Source organism: Oryctolagus cuniculus, chromosome 16, assembly GCF_051225735.1.
Source record: "Oryctolagus cuniculus isolate XC-2025 breed Fujian yellow rabbit chromosome 16, ASM5122573v1, whole genome shotgun sequence".
Taxonomy (NCBI): Eukaryota; Metazoa; Chordata; class Mammalia; order Lagomorpha; family Leporidae; genus Oryctolagus; species Oryctolagus cuniculus.
The window spans coordinates 75,783,511-75,804,029 of record NC_142882.1 but is presented as its reverse complement, the minus strand read 5'-3'; the positions used below and the strand labels follow the sequence as shown (position 1 = coordinate 75,804,029).

Here is a 20,519-nt window from a genome sequence, read left to right as displayed (position 1 = left end):
AGCTAGTTAGTGATGTACAAAGGATAGCGAATGTATAGTTTAGGTTCAGGTTGGAATTTAGACATAAAACTGGGAAGACATCAGCGTGGGGAAGGTATTCAAAGCCAAGATGCTGCATGAGATCACCAAGGAACTGAGTTTAAATAAAGAAAGCAGGTGGCCCAAGGACTGAGCCATGAATAGTCACAACATTTCAAGACGAAGAGGACAAAGGTAAAGCTTAGAAGGAGCAGTCTGTGAGGTAGGAAGAGATCTAAGGGACACAAGTGTGCAGAGGAGCAAGAGGGAAAAGGATTTCCAAGAGAAGAAAGTCATCCACTGTGGCCAGTGAGTTGAGAGGTAGAGAAGATGAGGACTGAAATTTGACCATTGTATTTCACAAGTAAACACCACAAGTGACCTTGACGAGAGTCTGGGGAGAGTGGTTAGAGCTGACAGCTGGAGAGGCATGGGTTTAAGAATGGGTGAGAGGGTGAGTGTCCTGGCACATTGGGTTAATTCTCACTTTCAACCCGCACATCCCCTATCTCAGTGCCTGGGTAAGTCCCACCTCCACTTATAATCCAGTTTTCTGCTATTGCACCCGAGAGGCAACAGAGGATGACCCCAGCACTTGGGTCCCTGCCACCCACTTGGGAGACCCAGATCAAGTTGTTGGCTCCTGGCTTCAGCCTGGCTTGTTGTGCACATTTTGGGAATGAACCAGCAGATGGATGATCTTTCTCTCTTTTACTGACTATGTCTATTTCTCTGTCTTTCAGATAGATAAAAATAAAATTTCTTTATAAAAAATGAATGGAAGGGAAGAAAGTGTCTTTATCAAAGAAAAGCTTTTTCAAGGGAAATTGCTCTAAAGAAGTACACAGAATTGGAGGAAGTTTTCTTGATTTCATTGCGTGAGATTGGAGACATATTTAAGTACCAACAGGGATGATCTTGAGAGCATGGAAATTTTCCTGAAAGAGGTAGAGAGTTCGGCTTAACCCGCAGTAGGAATGAGAAAAATGTTAGCTGTGTTGTTATGGATGAATTGAAGAGGAAAGTGGTAGGGACAGGAGCTGGAAGTAGTGTTGCCGTGACCTGTCAGTCATGGCTTTAACCTGTTGATGAATAACAGAGGTAAAGGAACAGAGAGTTCTGGAAGCCTTAAAAGAGGCCAGGGAGAGGTCTAAAGTGAATTTGGGAGATTACAGCAAGCCAGAGTAAGGCTGACAAAGGTGTTGTTACGGGTGTGTAGAAATCAAGTGCCAACTTTTGATTGTGTTGGGCTTTTATGAATTATTTAAACTGAATTCATATGTTTGCTCTTTGGGTAAAAGAAAATAAAATTCAGGGTAGATATTGTGGCGGAGTGTGTGAATCCACCATGTGGGATGCCCACATCCTAACCAGAGTGCCTGGCATCAGGCCCTTGCCTCTGGTTTGATCATGCTTCTTACTAATGTACCTGGGAGGCAGCAGATGTTGGCCCAAGTTCCTGGGCCCCTGTCACCAACATGGGAGACCCAGATGGGGCTCCTGGCTCCTGGTGTCGGCCCACCCTGGCTTCAAGCAGTTGGGGACTAAACCAGTAGTTAGACTTTCTCTCTCTCTCTCTCTTGTTCTGCCTTGCAAATAAATACATAGGACTTTAAAAATTCAGACTGTCAAAGCACATAGGCTTTGACAGTATACCCATATTGTTTCTTTCTCCCTCCCTATGGGGAACCATTGTTCATGTAATTCAGTGTGTGTTCTTACAGATATGTGGGTGTGCACATATGTGTGTGTGTATATATGTGTGTGTGTGTATGCGTAATTACTTTACAAAAACAGCAAAAATACTATTTACACTATTCTGCAATTTGCTTTTATACCCAACAATGTGTCTTTTGTATTTTTCCATCTCAGTAAAAATAGCTTTTCCTCTTATAAAAAATATGAATAGGTAAAATATGAATATGATGCATTGTATAAAAGGGACAACAGGATATATAGAGAGTCTTTCTCCAACCTCCCAGCCAGTCAGTTGCTCCCCAGGGATAGCCACTATTCTCCATCCCTGCATTGTCCTCCACAGTTAGCTACTGCATTCAAATATTGATACGTAGGTGTTGCATAAATAGAGCTGCCGCTTCTCTTGTATTCTTATTTAATCAAATTCTGTATCTGAATGTTTCTAACTTTGCCCAGTCAGCTTAATGCAACCATACTGAACAATTTAGAATTTAATCAGCAAAAGAGGAGAAACCAACCTTGAAAGAAGATCAAAAGAAGGCATTCTAGATGGCTAAGAATTATAAATTAAGGCAGTTTGCAATTCCAGGTGCTAATATTCTTATTTTCAAAAGTGGATTGATGGGGAGGGCAGTGTGTCACAAGGGGTAAAGCCATGGCTTGGGACACCCACACCCCCTATTGAAGCGCTGGTTCATTCTCGGCTTTCCTGCTTCTGACCCAGCTCCCTGCTAATGTGCCTGGGAAGCAGCAGGTGATCGATCACTCAAGCACTTGGGCCCCTGCCACCCATGTGGGAAATCAGAATGGAGTTCCTGGCTCCAGGCTTCAGTCTGGCCTTGCTCTTTAAAAAAAAAAATCGATTATTTTTCTGACTTCCAAATAAGATACAAGCAATAAAGAGCCCCTCTCTGTTCAGGGCACCTAAGTCCTCTTAACGACCTGAAAGAAGCCTTTATCTGGAATCAATGAACGTTGAAAGTCATTTATATGTTCACAGAAACTTCTGGCTAAGAAACCAACTTCTCTTCCACGTGTCAGTGCTGTTACTGTTGATATTTTTCAGAGGCTGATTTTACCTATGTTGCAATTAAACAAATGTCACTGAAATAATGCATTTACCAGGAAATACTCAGGAAAAAAAAGTGACCCTTTCCTACTATATTGGCCGGCGCCATGGCTCAACAGGCTAATCCTCCGCCTAGCGGCACCGGCACATCGGGTTCTAGTCCCGGTTGGGGCGCCGGATTCTGTCCTGGTTGCTCCTCTTCCAGGCCAGCTCTCTGCTGTGGCCAGGGAGTGCAGTGGAGGATGGCCCAAGTGCTTGGGCCCTGCACCCCATGGTGGAAGCACCTGGCTCCTGCCTTCGGATCAGCGCGGTGCGCCGGCTGCAGCGCCAGCCGCGGCAGCCATTGGAGGGTGAACCAACGGCAAAGGAAGACCTTTCCCTCTCTCTCTCTCTCTCACTGTCCCCTCTGCCTGTCAAAAAAACAAAAACAAAAACAAAAAAACAAACAAACAAACAAACAAACAAAAAAAAACATTATTAACTGGATTGGCTGGGCAGACAGTATCCTGTGGGATTCAATCTTCCACTTGGAAGACGAGGAAAGATTGTGTTCATTGCCTCTTCCTACTCTGAAACATGCTGGAAACATCAGAACATGAACCTGCAGCACAGCAGGAAGTTCCCAAGTATGACATTTTCTAGATAACCATATATTCAATAAATAGCTTTGCCTTTGGGTCTTTGGCAACTCTGGCCTGAATTGTCCCCTCGGAACCATGAATTAAGGTAATATTTCTTCCCAGAGAGGTTTACCAACTACTTTTTCTCAAAAAGATTTAATAGGACAGACATTTAGCCTAGTGCTTAAGATGCCCGTGTCCCAGATCCGAGTGCCGGTGTTCAGTTTCCGACTCCAGTTCACGACTTCCGCTTCCAGCTACTGCAGCCCCTGAGAGGTAGCAGTGATGGTGCCAGGGATTTCTGCCGCCCACTTGGGAGACTTGGATTGAGTTCCCACTTCTCAGCTTCAACCCAGCCCCGTCATAGCTACTGTGGACATTTGGGCAGTGAACCAGCAGATGGGAGCTCACTCTCCATCTGCTCACTCTCTGTCTCTCGAATGAATAAGTAATTTTGCTTTTTAAAGAAGATGCAATAGATGTAGGGCCCATACAAGCACATGCAAGGGGGCTTCAAAAAGTTCATGGAAAATGGAGATAAAACAAAAGCTTAATTTAATCCAAAAAAAATTTGAAAGCCATGCATAGCTTTTCATGATACATATTTTCCATGAACTTTTTGGAGACCCCTCTTGTGCATATGTCAGACTTTTAAATCAGAAATGGCTTTGGAATTATACATTATCCTCAATAACCCCTCATTTTATGAATGGGGAAAGTGAGCTCAGAAAGGCAAGAGATGTAGGGAGGGTGTTTGTTTAGCAGTGCAGATGCCACTGGGATGCTAACATCCCACGTCTGAGTGCTTGGATGTGCGCCCCAGCTCTGCCCCCAATTCCAGCTTCCTACTATTGCAAGTAGCTGGGTCCCTGCCACCCATGTGGGAGACATGGATTGGGTTCCCAGCTCCTGGCTTCAGCCTGGCCAGCCCTGGCTGTGATAGGCATTTGGGAAGTAAACCAGTAGATGAGAGATCTCTTTTCTTGTCTTTCTGCCTTTCAAATAAATAAAGTAAATAAATACTTTTTTAAAGGGAAGAGCTGTGCCAAGGCCACAGAGCTCCCAGCCTAAGGACGAGGACCAGAGCTGTATCTTTGGTTTAACTGTCTTGCCTTCCTCAAACCACACATGTAATACAAAATGAAATATGCATGCTTTAAAAAAGTCATTGATGATAATGTTCTATCCTTTCTATTGCAGGGGTCAGTGACACCATCACACAGGATAAGAACAATCCCATGTGATTTAAACTTCATGGCACGGAAAACCTGACAATCACCCCATCATTGCAAAGGTGGCATCCAATGACCCAGAAAGGAGTGAGGGAGATGATGGAGAATGAGGAGGGGAGTTTTATGTTCCTTACTGAGCCCCAAGTCAGCCTCCCCAGGCTAGCCCTTCTTTCCAGCTTCCAAGACTGCCTACAGGAGTCCTGTGGTTTCCAGAAGCTCCAGGTTTTCCCCGATGGCCGCCCCTTCCTCACATTTGGATAGGGACAGTGGAGTTGCTGTGAGGTGCTGAGCCTGCAACTCCCTGCCTTGGGTGAACATGGAGGTGCCCAGGTCAGCAATCAATTCTGGAATCACAGTGAGGGCAATGAAATTCAAGTCTATGATAATGGCTGGACCTGGGCCTCTGACACACAAGAAAGGATCTTCTGGGCTCCCGCAAAGGGCAGGGCGCCCATGCCGAGCGAGGAGACGCCTTCTGGGTCTGACTCACGCACCGAGTGTGGGCAAGGGAAGGTCGCAGAACTGGGAGAACACCCAGACCAGTTCTGGACACCTGCCTGTCTGCCCACGAATGACACTGTGGAATGGAAGGCAAGGAGACCGCCCCAGAGCTCGGCCTGGAGTCCGGGACTCCATGCGCATCCCCTGCTCCAGTCCTGGCCACCACCAGGAAGGCAGCCACTGCCTCCTGCCTGGCCACCAGTTCTGCGGTTGCCAGAAGAAGCCAACGGCCATAAATTCCCAACCCCACTAGATGTTGACCTACTTCTAAGGCTGACTGCAGCTTGCCCTTTGGGAAAGCAGTCTTCCTCTTGAGTACTCTCTGTAAATGAGTGCCACCTTGTCTCTTTCCTCCGTGTCATCATTATAATTAATAAGCAACAATATCATCCCTCGTGGTTATGTTCTTATTAAGTGTTAACTGGCCTTCGCGTCATTATCTCATTAAGGCTTTCCACCTCAATTACTCGATCAGCTTCCCTCTGAAGGGGCCTGGTACTGGCTGGCTGGAAGGAATCCCTTGCACAAATACAGGGAAGCAAAGAGATAATCACAGGCATTTACACCTGCTCCAAATATCAGCTTTTCTGAAAAATTGTCATTCCTACCACTGGGAATAACTTTACATTGTTATCAATCCTCTTATCCAAAATTTTTAGAACAATCCCCCAAAGCTTTTTAACTTTATTTCGCTCATTTTTATGGGAGAAATGGTTTTGGAAGAGGATATTTTCAAATATTGACAGCAGTTGAAACCTCGTCATCACCCAGCTTCTATTGGATAAATTGTCTCCAGTGCTCTCATCAGACTCTGAATTTTAAAATTGTACCTACAAGGCTGTGAGCAGGTTTGCTCGCCTTCTCCCTATTCGGTTGTTCTAAACGGAATCTTTTCTTCAACTTGCCCCGATGATGCTGAGCTGTTCTCTCTTTTAATAGCATTCATCTTATACATCAACCTTCTGTAGAAGGTACGTGAACACTCTTCCGTGCTTAAATGAGTGCAGAACACAGACCGAGAGATTTCTCTAGGAGCACTTTCATTCCTGAGGACTAATGCCACATTACGGCTTCCTCGAACGTGCTCAGGACTTCGCGGTAACCATGAACCTTTCCATCTCTTCCCTCTTTATTTCTAGGCTGTGCACATGCGCCACAGCTCGGCGGCTAGGCCATCGAGGGTTCCAGCTTGGCCGTTTGCAGGCACTGGTCGTGTTCTGCTTCCCCTCCCACTGCCTCTCCCCGAGCCCCTTAGTCAGCTTCCATGCAACTCATCATTCATCCTCACTTGCTTGAGAAATTTCCCGTTTTTAAGTATCTCCTCTTCTCGTGTTCCTCAGTACCCACGGATCCTTCAAACCCTGTTCGTTTAGCTTTCTCACAGACTGGGTGGTCTCACCGGCTTGCGGCTTGCTTCCTCCCCCTCCTTCACCTCCCTGCTTTGCCCGCTCCCCTCTGTTTCTGAAGGTGCAGAGCATGCTTTGAAACCGTGGCGATGAGCCTTCGTCTTCTTCCAGTTACTCGCATACTCTTAAAAACGCACCTATCATTCCAAGGGGGAAACTAGGCTCCTAACTCTCCAACCTTCCCACGGAAGCAACCAAACACACAAGAAGTCTTTTTATTTAATCAAAGGTAATACAAGGCAATACATTTGTAAAGGCTGATGCTCACCTTAGCTGTGTTGACCATTCTCCTCGTCCTTTGAGAATAACATCCAGTACAATGTTCAAAAGACACACCGACATCTTAGAAATTTGTCTTATAAACCTTCCCTCTTAGCCAAAGGAAAAAATCCTCAATGAAAATCTACCAGCATCAAACTGTTAGTGCCCACTCTCTTTTTCTAGAAGAGTACAATTTTAGTTTTCAGCATTTTTTTTTTTTTGGTTTGGTTTTGCTTTGAGCCCTCCCAGGTTTGAGGTGTTTTCTGGTTTTCTTGATCTATCTTTGCTCCCTCCTGAACTCTCAGGAGCAGGAATTCTAACCAACCCTGGAGACCCCGCTCAGCCCTGTGCCGTCTTCAGGAGCCTTCCCCAGCTCCTGCCCTCCTGGTGACGCCAACCTGTTGCGGGTTTACGAGGAGGATGCATTCCCACCTTGCTGTCCCCTCCCTTCCCCTCTGTCATTGTCTGACTCTGCGTTACCAATGCTGTCCCTGGCCACAGTCAGCAGGTTTCTGTGGCTGTGGGCTTTCTCCCAGCCTGGCTCCCTGGGCAAGGGGACGCCATCTTGCTCCCACAATGCCCCGCAGATGCTGGCAGGGGAAAAGCATCATGGCTGCCTACGTTATTAGTGATGACACCAAGGCGATGGGAGAAAACACAGTGATGAGAGCACAGCCTCATGACACAATGCTTAAAGGAAGAACTGCAGCAGTTGCCCGAGCTCCAACCATCGCCCTGTTGAACGCCCAGGGGGACCAGGGTTCATTTTCCAGGTGATTGATTTTCTCTCTTTTTTTTTTTTTTTTTTTTTTTGACAGGCAGAGTGGACAGTGAGAGAGAGAGACAGAGAGAAAGGTCTTCCTTTGCCGTTGGTTCACCCTCCAATGGCCGCCGCGGCCAGCGCACCGTGCTGATCCGAAAGCAGGAGCCAGGTGCTTCTCCTGGTCTCCCATGGGGTGCAGGGCCCAAGCACCTGGGCCATCCTCCTCTGCACTCCTGGGCCACAGCAGAGAGCTGGACTGGAAGAGGGGCAACCAGGACAGAATCCGGCGCCCCGACCGGGACTAGAACCCAGTGTGCCGGCGCCACAAGGCGGAGGATTAGCCTATTGAGCCACGGTGCCGGCCTGATTTTCCCTTTCTATCACAGGCATGGGAGGGACTTTTAGCAGAATGAGGTCAGGGAATTATAACCACCGAAAGCTTGCATGGCTTCCATGTGGCTATGACTTGACTCTCCTAAACTGGTCCTGCCTTGGTGATTCTGCTCCTGGACTGGCTATGAAGATGTTGCTTTGAAAAGAATTGGGTTTCCCTACATTAATCCCTTTTTGGAAATAATCCAAATTATCTATTCTTTTTTTCTAAAATATGACCCCTCTCCCCTTCAGTATTCTATGACAATTCACACATGATTTCTCTTGAGGGTACGATCAAGTCTAATTTTCTTCATTATTCAATTTGGATCCTGTTAAGTGAGACAGGCATTCACTGACAAGAAGAGCATTTAAATTTCGGCAAATAAGTTCATTAGCATTCAGAAAGCTTTGCACCCCTCATATTTAATAAACCTTTCCATTACAGAACAAGAAATCTTACAAAATAGTCAAACAAATTAGCAAGGAGGCCACCAAGAGAGTATATTCAACCCTGATTCAGAGATGTCTTGGTTTATCAGTTTTCTGTCAATCATCAAAACAAGAAAAATGAAACATGCAATTACATACAAGGAGTCAGAACTCATAATTCTTTCATCTCAGCTGAAGCAGAAGCATTTTAATTGCCTGGAAAAATGTGATTTTTGTTTTCTTTCCTTTCAAGGAGGATGGGGAAAACAAATGTAAATTGCCTTAGAGTCAAGGCTGGAGTGACCAGACTCCAGACCATCCAACAAGAGGTAGAAAGACGAGCCTATCATCTGTATACTTTGTCTTCTCAATGGCCAATGTCCAGATATTTGAAAATGTGAGATGCTAGACAGAATGAGCCCTTTTTCATAGAATGTCTGGAGTCATCTGGGTCTACTGATGCCGTGTCTGCTTAGTGGGAGGAACACTGCTCTAAACTATTTGAATACATTGTCAACTATTCCAGGGTCAACTTTTCATTTATAGAAGTTACCCAGGCCTGCTATTGCTCTTCAAAGTTCTACCAGCCACTCTGTCTATGAATCTTACCCTGTTTTTAATGTAGTTACCAGAGGGAAAGAAAGCACAAGCCGAGGAGACAAAACACTAACCAATAAATTTAATAATAATGTACATACACAAAAGAGAAGGTAATAGAGAAGATTAAAGCCCTTGGCACTGGAGAAGTATAGACATGAACTGAAAGCGTCACCCATGCCTTGACTTCAACCATAAAGTAAAACTGAGTGAAGAATAACTAATTCCACCATTTAAGGCAGAAGTTGAAATCTCTAAAACTAGATCCCACGGTGAGATTCTCAAACCAAATAGTTTGTGTCAGCATTTCTGAATTTGAAATTCCACGGATTTAATTTTCTATATTTTCTGCACCCAAAACTATATATTAAACAAATTTGCTGGTGGTGAAAGAAACAGTGATGAGAAGTTCCTTATATAGGATTCATAATGAGGCAAGAACACATAACAACAGATTCTTATCTGATAAGTGTTTTTCCTTGTTAAAAAGCTCTCCAGAGGCTGGTGCTGTGGCATAGTGGGTAAAGCCACTGCCTATAGTGTCGGCATCCCATATGGGTGCTGGTTTGAGTCTCTGCTGCATCTCTTCAATCCAGCTCTCTGCTGTGGCCTGGGAAAGCAGTAGAAGATGGCCCAAGTCTTTGGGCCCCTGCACCCGTGTGGGAGACCAGGAAGAAGCTCCTGGCTCCTGGCTTTGGATCAGCACAGCTCCGGCCGTTGCGGTCATCTGGGAAGTGAGCCAGCAGATGGAAGACCTCTCTCTCTCTCTCTCTCTCTCTCTCTCTCTCTCTTTCTGCCTCTGCCTCTGCCTCTGCCTCTGCCTCTGCCTCTGCCTCTGCCTCTCTGTAACTCTGCCTTTCAAATAAATAAATAGATCTTTTTAAAAAACAAAAAACTTCTCCAGCCATGTGGATATATGAAGCACTGTGTGTATGAAAGATGTCTCTTGATGGAGAGGCATTGTTTTAAGTGCAAGAAATAGTAGCCCAGACTCCCTACCTGGGCAGGGCTGGGTTGCTGGGGGCAGGGAGTAGTAGTCGTTGGTGATCTTCACTGCATGGAGATTCATGCCAAGAAGTAAAAGGTTGTCTCCTCCTTAGATCTGGAGATAGCTCTTTCCCTGGTGACTCTGCCTGAAAGGTTACTGATGGGTATTTCAGGGCGTTCCAAGATTGTGCTCGATGCAAAGTGAGGAAGCAGAGAGGCAGAGAGTAGGCAAAGAAGAAGGGAACAAAGCCTCTATGAGCAGAACAGGGCATGCTGCCAGAACCTTCTTAACTCCAGAGGACAGAAACAGACTCATTGTAGCTTAAGAGGCCAGTAAAACACCCTCTCCAAAAAACTCACAGTCAAGTGAGTGTTGAAGATCTATTTGACCTAACTGGGAACTGGAAAGCTAAGCACTGGTATGGCCTGGGGCCTGACCTGACATTGTTAGGGGTTTGGAGTCATTCAAGGGGCACCTTGGAGCAACTCACCCAGTCACACAGTTCCTCAGTAGTGGGATAAAGACTAGACTCAGAGTGGGTATTTGATGCAGCAGTTAAGATGCCGTCCCATATCAGACTGCCTGTGTTCAAGTCCTGGCTCCACTTCTGATTCCAGCTTCCTGCTAACACGAACCCTGGGAAACAGCAGGTGATGCTTCAAGTACTTGGATCCCTGCCGGTAATGTAGGAGACCTGGGCTGAATTTTGGGCTCCTGGCCCAGCCCCAGCTGTTGGACATTTTGAGAGCTGAATCAGCAGATGGAAGGAGAAGGAAGGTGTCTCTCTCTTCTCTCTCTCTCTCTCTCTCCATTTCAAGAGCATTTTTTTAATTACTAAAATTCAGATCTCAAGGTTTCCAGCTCAATATTTTCCACGCTGATTCCTACATAGAACAGAAACAAAAGAAATAGAATTCTATTCTTTCCTACTTCCTGACCCAAATCACTCTATATTTCCCACCCTAAAAGCCCTACTAATCCAAATTCCCACTTCTGATTCCACAGGATATTGCATAGCTTGTTAGGGGAAAAAATAGCTTTTAGGGCATTTCTAGAATGCAGGATTACAGCACATGGTCACTAGGCATGTTTAAAAGCAATAAGAATGACCATATTGAATTCAAGAATATCTTTGTGATCAGTAGTTTGCTGTAGCCACTGCTTTTCATATCTAAGGAAAAAATTAGAAGATGAGAGCTCCATGGGGGTAGGAACCGTGTCTACTCTGAAGTCTAACTCTAAATTAGTACCTATTTGTTGTTAAATGTGACCACAGTTTGGAGTCATGACCATGACTCCAAACATGCTCAATGATGTCCCCATCTACAAATAGCCAGCAATGTCATCCTTAAGCCAAATATTTTTGAAGGTCTCAGCTCCATTGGTATCTTCTTCCATGGATTTAACTCAACACTGTGTCTGACCTCCTGGCCCATTAGCAGAGTTCAGGTTCCAGTTGACTTGAACTACTGTTTTAGCAAGAGGGCTCACCCCCAATAAATGAAGGCACTCTAAGGACACACATCCTGGAATTGGAAGACAGAGTCTATAGTAATGTCTTCATTGTCAAGCCCTAAAATGCAGAGAAGAGAAATGGAAGCTAATGAGTCAGTGCCTCCTTCAAATCACAACTTGTTCAGTCACTATTGGAGGAAAGGCTGAGCTCTGATGGAGAAGAACCAAGCAGAACAACTGCGATGCTCAAACCACACTCCATGCGCAAAAACATCCCAGCAGGAAAGAGGAGACTTATGGGAAAACAGCCTTACCCTCCTCCATAATATGATTATTCTGTCCTCCCCACCCCTAAGAAATGTATCAAACCCACCCGGAATTCCCCGAGATGGGATGGCAGATCCGTCTCCTTCTTGTGTTTCTGTGGCTGTGTTAGCACGCTGTTCTCGTTTGGGTGCCCTTCAAAGTCAGTCCTTGGACTAGGCATTTGGCACAGCAGTTATGATGGTGCTTGAGACATCAGTAGTCTGCACCTGAGTTGCCTGGTTTGATCTGCTTCTGATCCAGCTTCCTGCTAATGCATCCCCAGGGAGGCAGCAGCGATGGGTCATGTACTTGGCTCCCTGCTGCCCAGATGGAAGAACGGGACTGAGTTCCAGGCTCTGGGCTTCAGCATGGCCTACCCCACTTGGAGAGTGAACCAGTGGATGGAAGACAGCTCTCTCAGGGAGAGAGACAACTGGCCAGCAGTTGTCCAGCGGGCTCATTCTTCATCTGACCCTGATCCCAGCCATTACTTGACATGAAGCAGGCGGTCCAGTGAGGAGCTGCGGCTGATGTCCTGCCTCTTCTGGGCTCTGGGCAGTCCATCCAGAGTCTTCCTGATGATGGTGTCCAGTGGCCAGTTTCAAACAACTCAGCAGCAGCAGGGCAAGCAATTTAGTAAAAGGCCAAAAAGCTCCAAAGGACTGGGTTTTCCTTCTGTCTCAGCAACTGTAAAATTATAAATCAAAGATTAAAAAGTTAAGTCACTGCTCAAGTGAGGATCTTGGTAAATATATGGCTTAAACAAAACCCGATGATGGATTCATTGGCATATAAATAAAGTCTGTGGTTTTTGCAGACAATGGGGCAGAGACTACAGGGACACAAAAAATATGCCTAAGCATTCTCCATGCCTTCATTAATTTTGCTGTACCAAAGGAAAAGGAGAAGTTATAACTGCAGTTAAATAAACAAATGTGCATATACATGAATCTGCATGGTACAGTGTACACCACGAATGGGCTACAGTGGGACATACTGGGGAAAGAGGAAAGAGAAGAGAAAGAATCCCAAAAAATCATTCTCCTTCAGTGTTGGTAACAGGGCTGACCTGAACTGGATAGTGATCATGTGACCAGAGTAAGAGCTGAATCAATGATTGTATTTGGGGACAAACTTGGATCTAAGATCCCATGAAAATTTACAAGCACAGCAGCCTATGCCTTGTCCAGGTCCTATACAATTGATGCAATTGATTCCCAGAGTCTTCTGCAAAATGAAAATGACGAGGTCCTCACCCAAAAGTGGCGCAGATGAAGCGTCAGTAAATCACGCATCTGTCAAGAGCAACAGGGGTGATGAATCCGAGCACCACTGTCACAGGGAGGTAAAGGGCCCATGCCCTGACCACCCTCGGCTGCCGTCCCCTTCCTCACTGCCCCCTCTTCCCTTCCGGAGGCTCAGGACACCTGGGTTCATGTGCTATGATCTACCCGCTTTAATCTCTTTACTACAACAAGTAGTCATTAAACAGAGCATCTTCCAATGACTAGCCTTGATTACTTCATACTAGAGTACTAACAAATGGTGACTTGAACACTGCCCTTGAGCTATTTGAACCTTATACATGGAGCTTGAATGCAGGACAGTGAATTATTGGAATTTGGGAAGAACTGGGAGGGAGGGAACAGGAGCACAATGAAAGAGCAGGGTCTTCACACACTCTTGCTTAGCATCATCTGAGTGTATAGCAAAGCCTCCTGCAGATACCAGTGATCTCAGCTTGTCCAGAGTCTCCCCTCATCCGAATCCTCCACTTTACAAAGAAGCAAACCGAAAGGTGAATGAGTGGCTTCCTCGGTGTCTCCCCGGTAGCCCAGGACTGAGCCCAGGTCTCCCAGACCCCCGTCCTCAGCCCTGCCCAAGTAAATCCCAGTGAGCACACGTTGGCTTTGTTCCAGACACAGGCAGGAAAGTCGTATTCCTCAAACTCGCAAGCAGTGTTTGGGCAGCAGCGAGGTAGTAATTTCCCCTTCCTGAATGACAGTCTGGCTGGGTGGGTCTGGGACAAGGCACAGGAAGCTGCGGGTTAAAAGGCTCCCTGAGGGCTCTGATCTTCAGGTGTGGGAATCCCCCTGCACTTGGCCACTCCTCAATCTACCAGCGCCAGGCACGAGGCTGGGAGGTCTCCCGGCTGGAGCTGTTCTGAGAGCGCCTCTTGAGCCCAAGTGCAAAAGGGCTGCTGACCAGGGGTCACAGGCAGAGCCTGGAAGACACACACCAACCTTGAAATCCCAAACAGAGGATGCTAGAACGGTCGGGAAAGATCTCCTCTCGGGCCCATGGCCCTTAATGACTTCTGGCTGCCCACATTCTTCAAGGTTCATGTACAACCCGTCTCCCAATATGTCCTGATGTAAGCGTGTGTGCAGGGGTCTGAGAGGGACACAGCAGAGTAAGATCCACCTTAAGTCATCAATTAAGAAGATCAGACATGCATACTTTTTTTTTTTTTGGACAGAGTGGACAGTGAGAGAGAGAAAGGTCTTCCTTTTGCCGTTGGTTCACCCTCCAATGGCTGCTGCGGCCGGCGCACTGTGCTGATCTGATGGCAGGAGCCAGCTGCTTATCCTGGTCTCCCATGGGGTGCAGGGCCCAAGCACTTGGGCCATCCTCCACTGCGCTCCCTGGCCACAGCAGAGAGCTGGCCTGGAAGAGGGGCAACCGGGACAGAATCTGGCGCCCCGACCAGGACTAGAACCCGGTGTGCCAGCGCTGCAAAGCGGAGGATTAGCCTAGTGAGCCGCGGCGCCGGCCCAGACATGCATACTTAAGAATAGCAACATTATGGAGCAGAGTTGCTAAGGATGGAACACAGCAGGGCTGCTGGGTGTCGTGCAAGCATGTTCCAGATAACTCAACGATTGCCAAACCCATTGCCTGGCAGGATCTTCGGAGGCAATTCCTCAGCCCTGGGCATTCTGACTCAGTGAGCCCAAGGAAGTCTGGAATCTGTATTTTAAACAGCTCCCTCATGAATCCCAGCAGGTCCACAGATAGGCCGCTGAGACCCTTATAATGTGTTGAGGGCCAGGCTGTGAAGAATCCAGGGGATTGTGGCTTGGTTGTTTATACTAACGGTGTACAGCTCCTGTATTCTCAAGCTACTTAAACCGGCCCTTAGAACCCAAGTTTGCTTGGTTTTGTTCCTCTTAGGTCAGTCTTAGCCAACGCTCTCTTCCACTGGATACTTCCTACTTCAGGCCTCCTTCCTTTTCCAGTAGAAATAGGTGACTTTATTCTTCAGGAAAGCACACAGGCAAAAGCCCATGTATAGTCATATTTTGTATGATTCCATCTATATGAAATGTCTAGAATAGGAAAATCCATTCAGATAGAAAGCAGATTAGTGGTTGCTAAAGGCTGAGGGAAGGTGGAATGAAGGGTGACTGCTGCTGGGATAGGGTTTCTTTTTGGAGATGATGAGAACATTCTGGAATTAGCTCATTGCAATGATTGCTCAACTTTGTGACTATACTAAAAACCACAATGCTGTACACTGCAAGAGGGGGAATTTTATGGTATGTGAATTCCATCTCATATTTGAAAACCCATGGAGATGTATGGGTACCACATATCACATGCAGGTGGCTCACCTGGCTGCCTGTGTTCCCCAGGCAAGAGGCAGGGCAGCCAATGACAATAAAGCTGCCAGCTATTGTGCACTGATTGTGTGGAACACACCATTACACATTGTTTTCCTAGATAACATGTCATAACCAAAGATGTGGGCACTGTTGTTATAAAACCATAATATTATTTTTTTTAAAGATTCACTTATTTATTTGAGAGGCAGAGTTACAGACAGAGAGAAGGAGAGACAGAAAGGTCTTCCATCCACTGGTTCAATCCCCAAATGGCCACAACGGCTGGAGCTGGGCAGATCCAAAGCCAGGAGCCAGGAGCCTCTTCTGGGTTTCCCATTCGGGTGTAGGGGCCCAAGCACTTGGGCCATCTTCTGCTTTCGCAGGCCATCAGCAAGGAGCTGGGTCAGAAGTGGAGCAGCTCATGTCAAGAGCCTCGGGTGGTCACTGATGTCATACGTAAGAGTGTTAACTGTTAAATTAACAACAGGAGTCATTGTGCACTTACTTCCCATGCAGGACCTCTGTCCTCAACGAGTTGTACTGTGAGTTAACTGTAAAACTAGTTCTCAAACAGATTGTTTTTGTGTGTATTTGTGTGCAAATTTACGTAGTATAGAGTTGGTCTTCTGTGTTTAAAGTGAATTGAAAATGAATCTTAATGGAGAATGGGACTGGGAATGGGAGAGGGAGGAGGAGGAGAGGTGGGAGTGTGGCTGGGAGGGTGGGTATGGTGGGAAAAATAACTATATTCCTAAAGTTGTACTTAAGAAATTTGTATTCCTTAAATAAAAGGTTTCTTTGGGCGGGGGGGAAAAAGTGGAGCAGCTGGGAGTAAACCAGTACCCATGTGGTATGCCTATGCCAAAGGTGGGTGCTTAACCTGCTACATCACAGCACCAGCCCCCATTATTTTTATAATAACAAAAAGATGCTAACATCTTTTTAGAAATATTATTTATTTATTTGAAAAGCAGACAAAGAGAGATTCCATATTCTGGTTCACTCCACTAATGGCTCCAACAATCAGGTCTGGGCCAGCCAGAAGCCAGGAGCCAGGAATCCATCTAGGTCTCCCATATGGGTGGCAAGGACTTAAGTACTTGAGCCATAATCTTTTCCTTCCTAGGTGCATTAGAGGGATCTGGACTAGAAGTGGAGCAGCTGGGATTCAAACTGGCACTCCAATATGGGATACAGGCCTTCCAAGTGACAGCTTAATCCTTTGCACCGTACACCTGTCCCTACAACTAACCTCTTAAAGCTGTTAAAATAAAGGCACAGTGAGGTGAAAATGATTGGGTCAAGCCCACAGCAAGTAAGTGGCAAAACTAAGAGCTAGGGTTTAATAGGGATCAAATGATCCTCTGCCCTAAATGATGTCCCTCCTAGTTCTAACACTTCCACATTAGATTTGGGATGAATGCAATAATCATAACTGAGATAACAACATAGCTAAGATTTTATCTTACACCTTCCATGTTCTAATTCCTCTGCTAAATTCCCTGCATAGATTAGCTCATATAAACTTCACAGAACACCTGTCATGTCCACATCTGCAATTTAAAGACCACCAGTGATGGAGCCAGGGTTTGAGCACAGCCCCTTAGTGCTAAGCCACTGAGTCAGAGATCCCAACTCAGATTCCTAAAGGGGAGGGCCGACTCCACGGCACAGAGGGTTAAAGCCCTGGCCTGCAGGGCTGGTATCCCACATGGGCTACCCTTCCAGTCCTGGCTGCTCTGCTTCTAACCCAACTCCCTGCTAATGCACCTGGGAAAGCAGAGGAAGATGGCCCAAGTGCTCGGCCCCCTCCTCCCACGTGGGAGACCCAGAAGAAACTCCTGGCTCCTGGCTTCGGATTGGCACAGCTCCAGCCATTGTGGTCATTTGGGGAGTGAACCAGCAGATAGAAGACCTCTCTCTGTCTCTACTTCTCTTTGGAACTCTGTCTTTCTTTCTTTTTTTTTTTTAATTTATTTATTTATTTTTTTATTTTTTGACAGGCAGAGTGGACAGTGAGAGAGAGAGACAGAGAGAAAGGTCTTCCTTTGCCGTTGGTTCACCCTCCAGTGGCCGCCACAGCTGGCGTGCTGCGGCCGGTGCACCGCGCTGATCCGAAGGCAGGAGCCAGGTGCTTCTCCTGGTCTCCCATGGGGTGCAGGGCCCAAGTACTTGGGCCATCCTCCACTGCACTCCCTGGCCACAGCAGAGAGCTGGCCTGGGAGAGGGGCAACCTGGACAGAATCCTGTGCCCTGACCGGGACTAGAACCCGGTGTGCTGGCGCCGCAAGGCGGAGGATTAGCCTAGTGAGCCGAGGCGCCGGCTTGGAACTCTGTCTTTCAATAACAAAATAATGGAAGCACGAGGAGGACCCTACACAGATCTCGGAACACAAGACAATGTCTGCCCATCATTTATTCATTTGGATCTGTGATAGGATTTCCTCTTCACACCAGCAGTTAAAGCACAAGAGTGGTGACAGATGACAAAGGACATAAACTGGTCAATTAAAGGGAGAGTCTGCTTTGTCTAAAGGGACAGCCATCATTCAGCTGCGACCCTGCAGTGCCAGGTAGGCATGTGGTGCAGTGTTGCCATAGTTTCTGAGATAAATGAATTTAAAAAAAAAAAGTATTTATTTATTTGAAGGTAAAGTTACAGACAGAGAGAGGGAGAGACAGAGAGATAGAAGTCTTCCATCTGCTGGTTCACTCCCCAAATGACAGCAACAGCCGGAACTGAGCTGATCTGAAGCCAGGAGCTTCCTCCAGGTCTCCCACGTGAGTGCAGGGGCCCAAGCAGTTGGGCCATCTTCTACTGCTTTCCCAGGCCATTAGAGAGCTGGATTGGAAGTGGAGCAGCCAGGACACAAACCGGCGCCCATATGGGATGCTGCAGACAGAGGCTTAGCCTTCTGTGCCACAGCGCCAGTCTTGAGATAAACACATTTTTAAATGAAATCTTTTGGCTTTTAAAAGATGACCAAAAAAAAAAAAAAAAAAAAAAAAACCCAACCTGCAGCCTGGTCTTGGCCTTCTTGACCTCCAGAAAGTCCTGCTCGAGCAGGTCTGTGTGGTAGGGATTTAGGCTGTGCAGTGGACGACAACAGGCTGATTGCGCAACAGTGTGGAAAGGCCAGGGTAGAAGACTCCTGACACGCACCTAAGGAAGTTCAACTCTCCAGCCAGGGAGAGGCAGAAGCCTGGTTGTTTTGTTGTGTCTAAAAAGGGAGAGCAACATCGCTGAGGGTGAAGGACAGAAGCTGTGCTGTGCCCGCAGCTGCCGCCCTGAATCCAGGTAGCGGGAATGAACTTACGTCACCACCAGCCACGCTCTCCCTGAACTCATGACGGACTTGCTTATATCAAAAGGGCAGGTATGCACCCTCCATTAATTACACAGCGGCAGCATCACTTCATTCAAAACAAAAGCCTGTGACCCTGAAGAGGAAGCCCCTGGGAAACCTGGGAAACGTGAGGAAGAGATCTGGGGGAGAAACAGGGGTTTTGGGATACAGCTTATTGGAGGCGGGGCTTGGCATAGAAAAAAGGAAGGGAAATGTTCTGGCTTGAGAGGAGGCAGCTTTAAAACAGCCCAGGAAAGTGAAAGTGGACGAGGGAAAGAAAACACACACACACACACACACACACACACACACACACACGGAGGTCAGGTATTCAGAAAGGCGACATGGCAGGCCGGCAGGGGCGAAACCCGCAGACAAAAAAGGAGAGTGGAGACCCCTCAGGTCCAGGCTCGGCAACCGAGGGAGCAGGGACAGCATTCTGGAAAGATGTGACGGCACCACAGAGACTGCTTTAACAGACACCGCAGCCAGAGGATTTATAGGGGGAAGAAGAGAAGAGGCGGGAATGTGGGAAAGGATTTGAGCGACTGGAGACCACTGGGAAGAGATGAGCCTCAGATGTCAGAAAGGAACATATGACGGGATTCTGGAATATGCTCAGAGTAAAACTAAGGTCTGGTCTATAAAAAAATGCAAAGTTCTCTCTCCACAAGTGCTTAAGAAGTGGCCCTGAGGGGAGCCAAAGACAACAGGGAACTGCATTCCGAGGGCGTGAGGACAAGAAGGCAGCTACCAGAATGTTCCAAACAGAGCAGACGCTCGTCTCTGCCGTGCAAGGTTGTCCGTGGTCATAACATCACCCACATCGGAATAAAGTGTTCCAAGAACTGACCTTGTCAGAGGTGACCTCGTGATGGCCCAAGGCGTTCTGGGAAAACAGCAGTAGGCAAGAAGACTGAAGAAAAGAGGAGTCTTTGCCATCCTTGTGGCCTTGAGATTAAAAGGACCATCTGCACCAATAACATAATATCCTAATTAAAAGCATCACGGGGCATTGTGGGGTAGAAGCTAGCAATATCAGCATCCCATATTGGAATGCAGTTCAAATTCTGCTTTGCTTCCAATCCAGCTCCCTGCTAATGCACCTGGGAAGGCAACAGACTGGCCCATGTACTTCTGTCCATGTGACCCTATGGAAGGCCAAGATGGAATTCCTGGCTGCTGGTATCAGCTTGGCCCAGCTAGGGCTATTGGACCCATCTGGGGAGTGAACCAGTAGATGGAAGAGCTATACTCCCTGCTCCCTCTCCCTCTCTGTCACTGTCACTCTGCCTTTCAAATAAATATTAAACAAATAAATCTTTAAAAGTTTCAGGTGACTATTTGGCAAAACAGTTAAGACATTGGTTAAGATGCCCACTCCGCACACTGGAGTACCTGTGTTCAGTGCCTGTCGCTCCCCGTCTTCGTGGAGGAGCGACACTAGACCCTGCCTAGGCTTCATATCCGAGTCACGGCACCATTATGTCGCTCCCCCTCTTCGCGGAGGAACGACACAGGACCCTGCACTGTTCTTTTGTCTGCTCGGCCCTCCCCAGGTTTGCTGCTGGTTCTTCCCGGGTTGGCTACCATCCCTTCCACCTCCGTGGAAGGGCGGTTCCCCCTGCCACATTCCCCACTTCCTCAGGGGAGCGGCACACCGCCGGCCGGCTCTCTCGGGGGCTGCACAGGTGTTATTCAGATAGATGTTCCCCTTAGATGTTCCTGGTGCATGTTGTCTCTCTCCTCCTTTATAGTCCTCTTCCGCCAATCCCAACTCTGCTACCCACACGCCAAGTACGCTGCTCTCCTCCAATCAGGAGCAGGATCAGCTCCTGGAGGTCAGCAC

General features: G+C 47.1%; 1 long non-coding RNA gene across 7 annotated transcripts in view; it reads right to left on the bottom strand.

The window, feature by feature from the left end:
* LOC127492624 (uncharacterized) overlaps positions 1-20,519 on the bottom strand; it is a 71,462-nt gene that overhangs the window by 13,457 nt on the left and 37,486 nt on the right. For 4 of the 7 annotated variants that reach the window (XR_016222760.1, XR_016222757.1, XR_016222758.1 and 1 more), the window contains one exon: positions 756-12,405. This is a non-coding gene — a long non-coding RNA (uncharacterized LOC127492624). Of the gene's footprint in view, positions 1-755; positions 12,406-20,519 lie in introns of those variants that run through there. The other 3 variants (XR_016222754.1, XR_016222755.1, XR_016222759.1) reach the window with 3 other exon arrangements.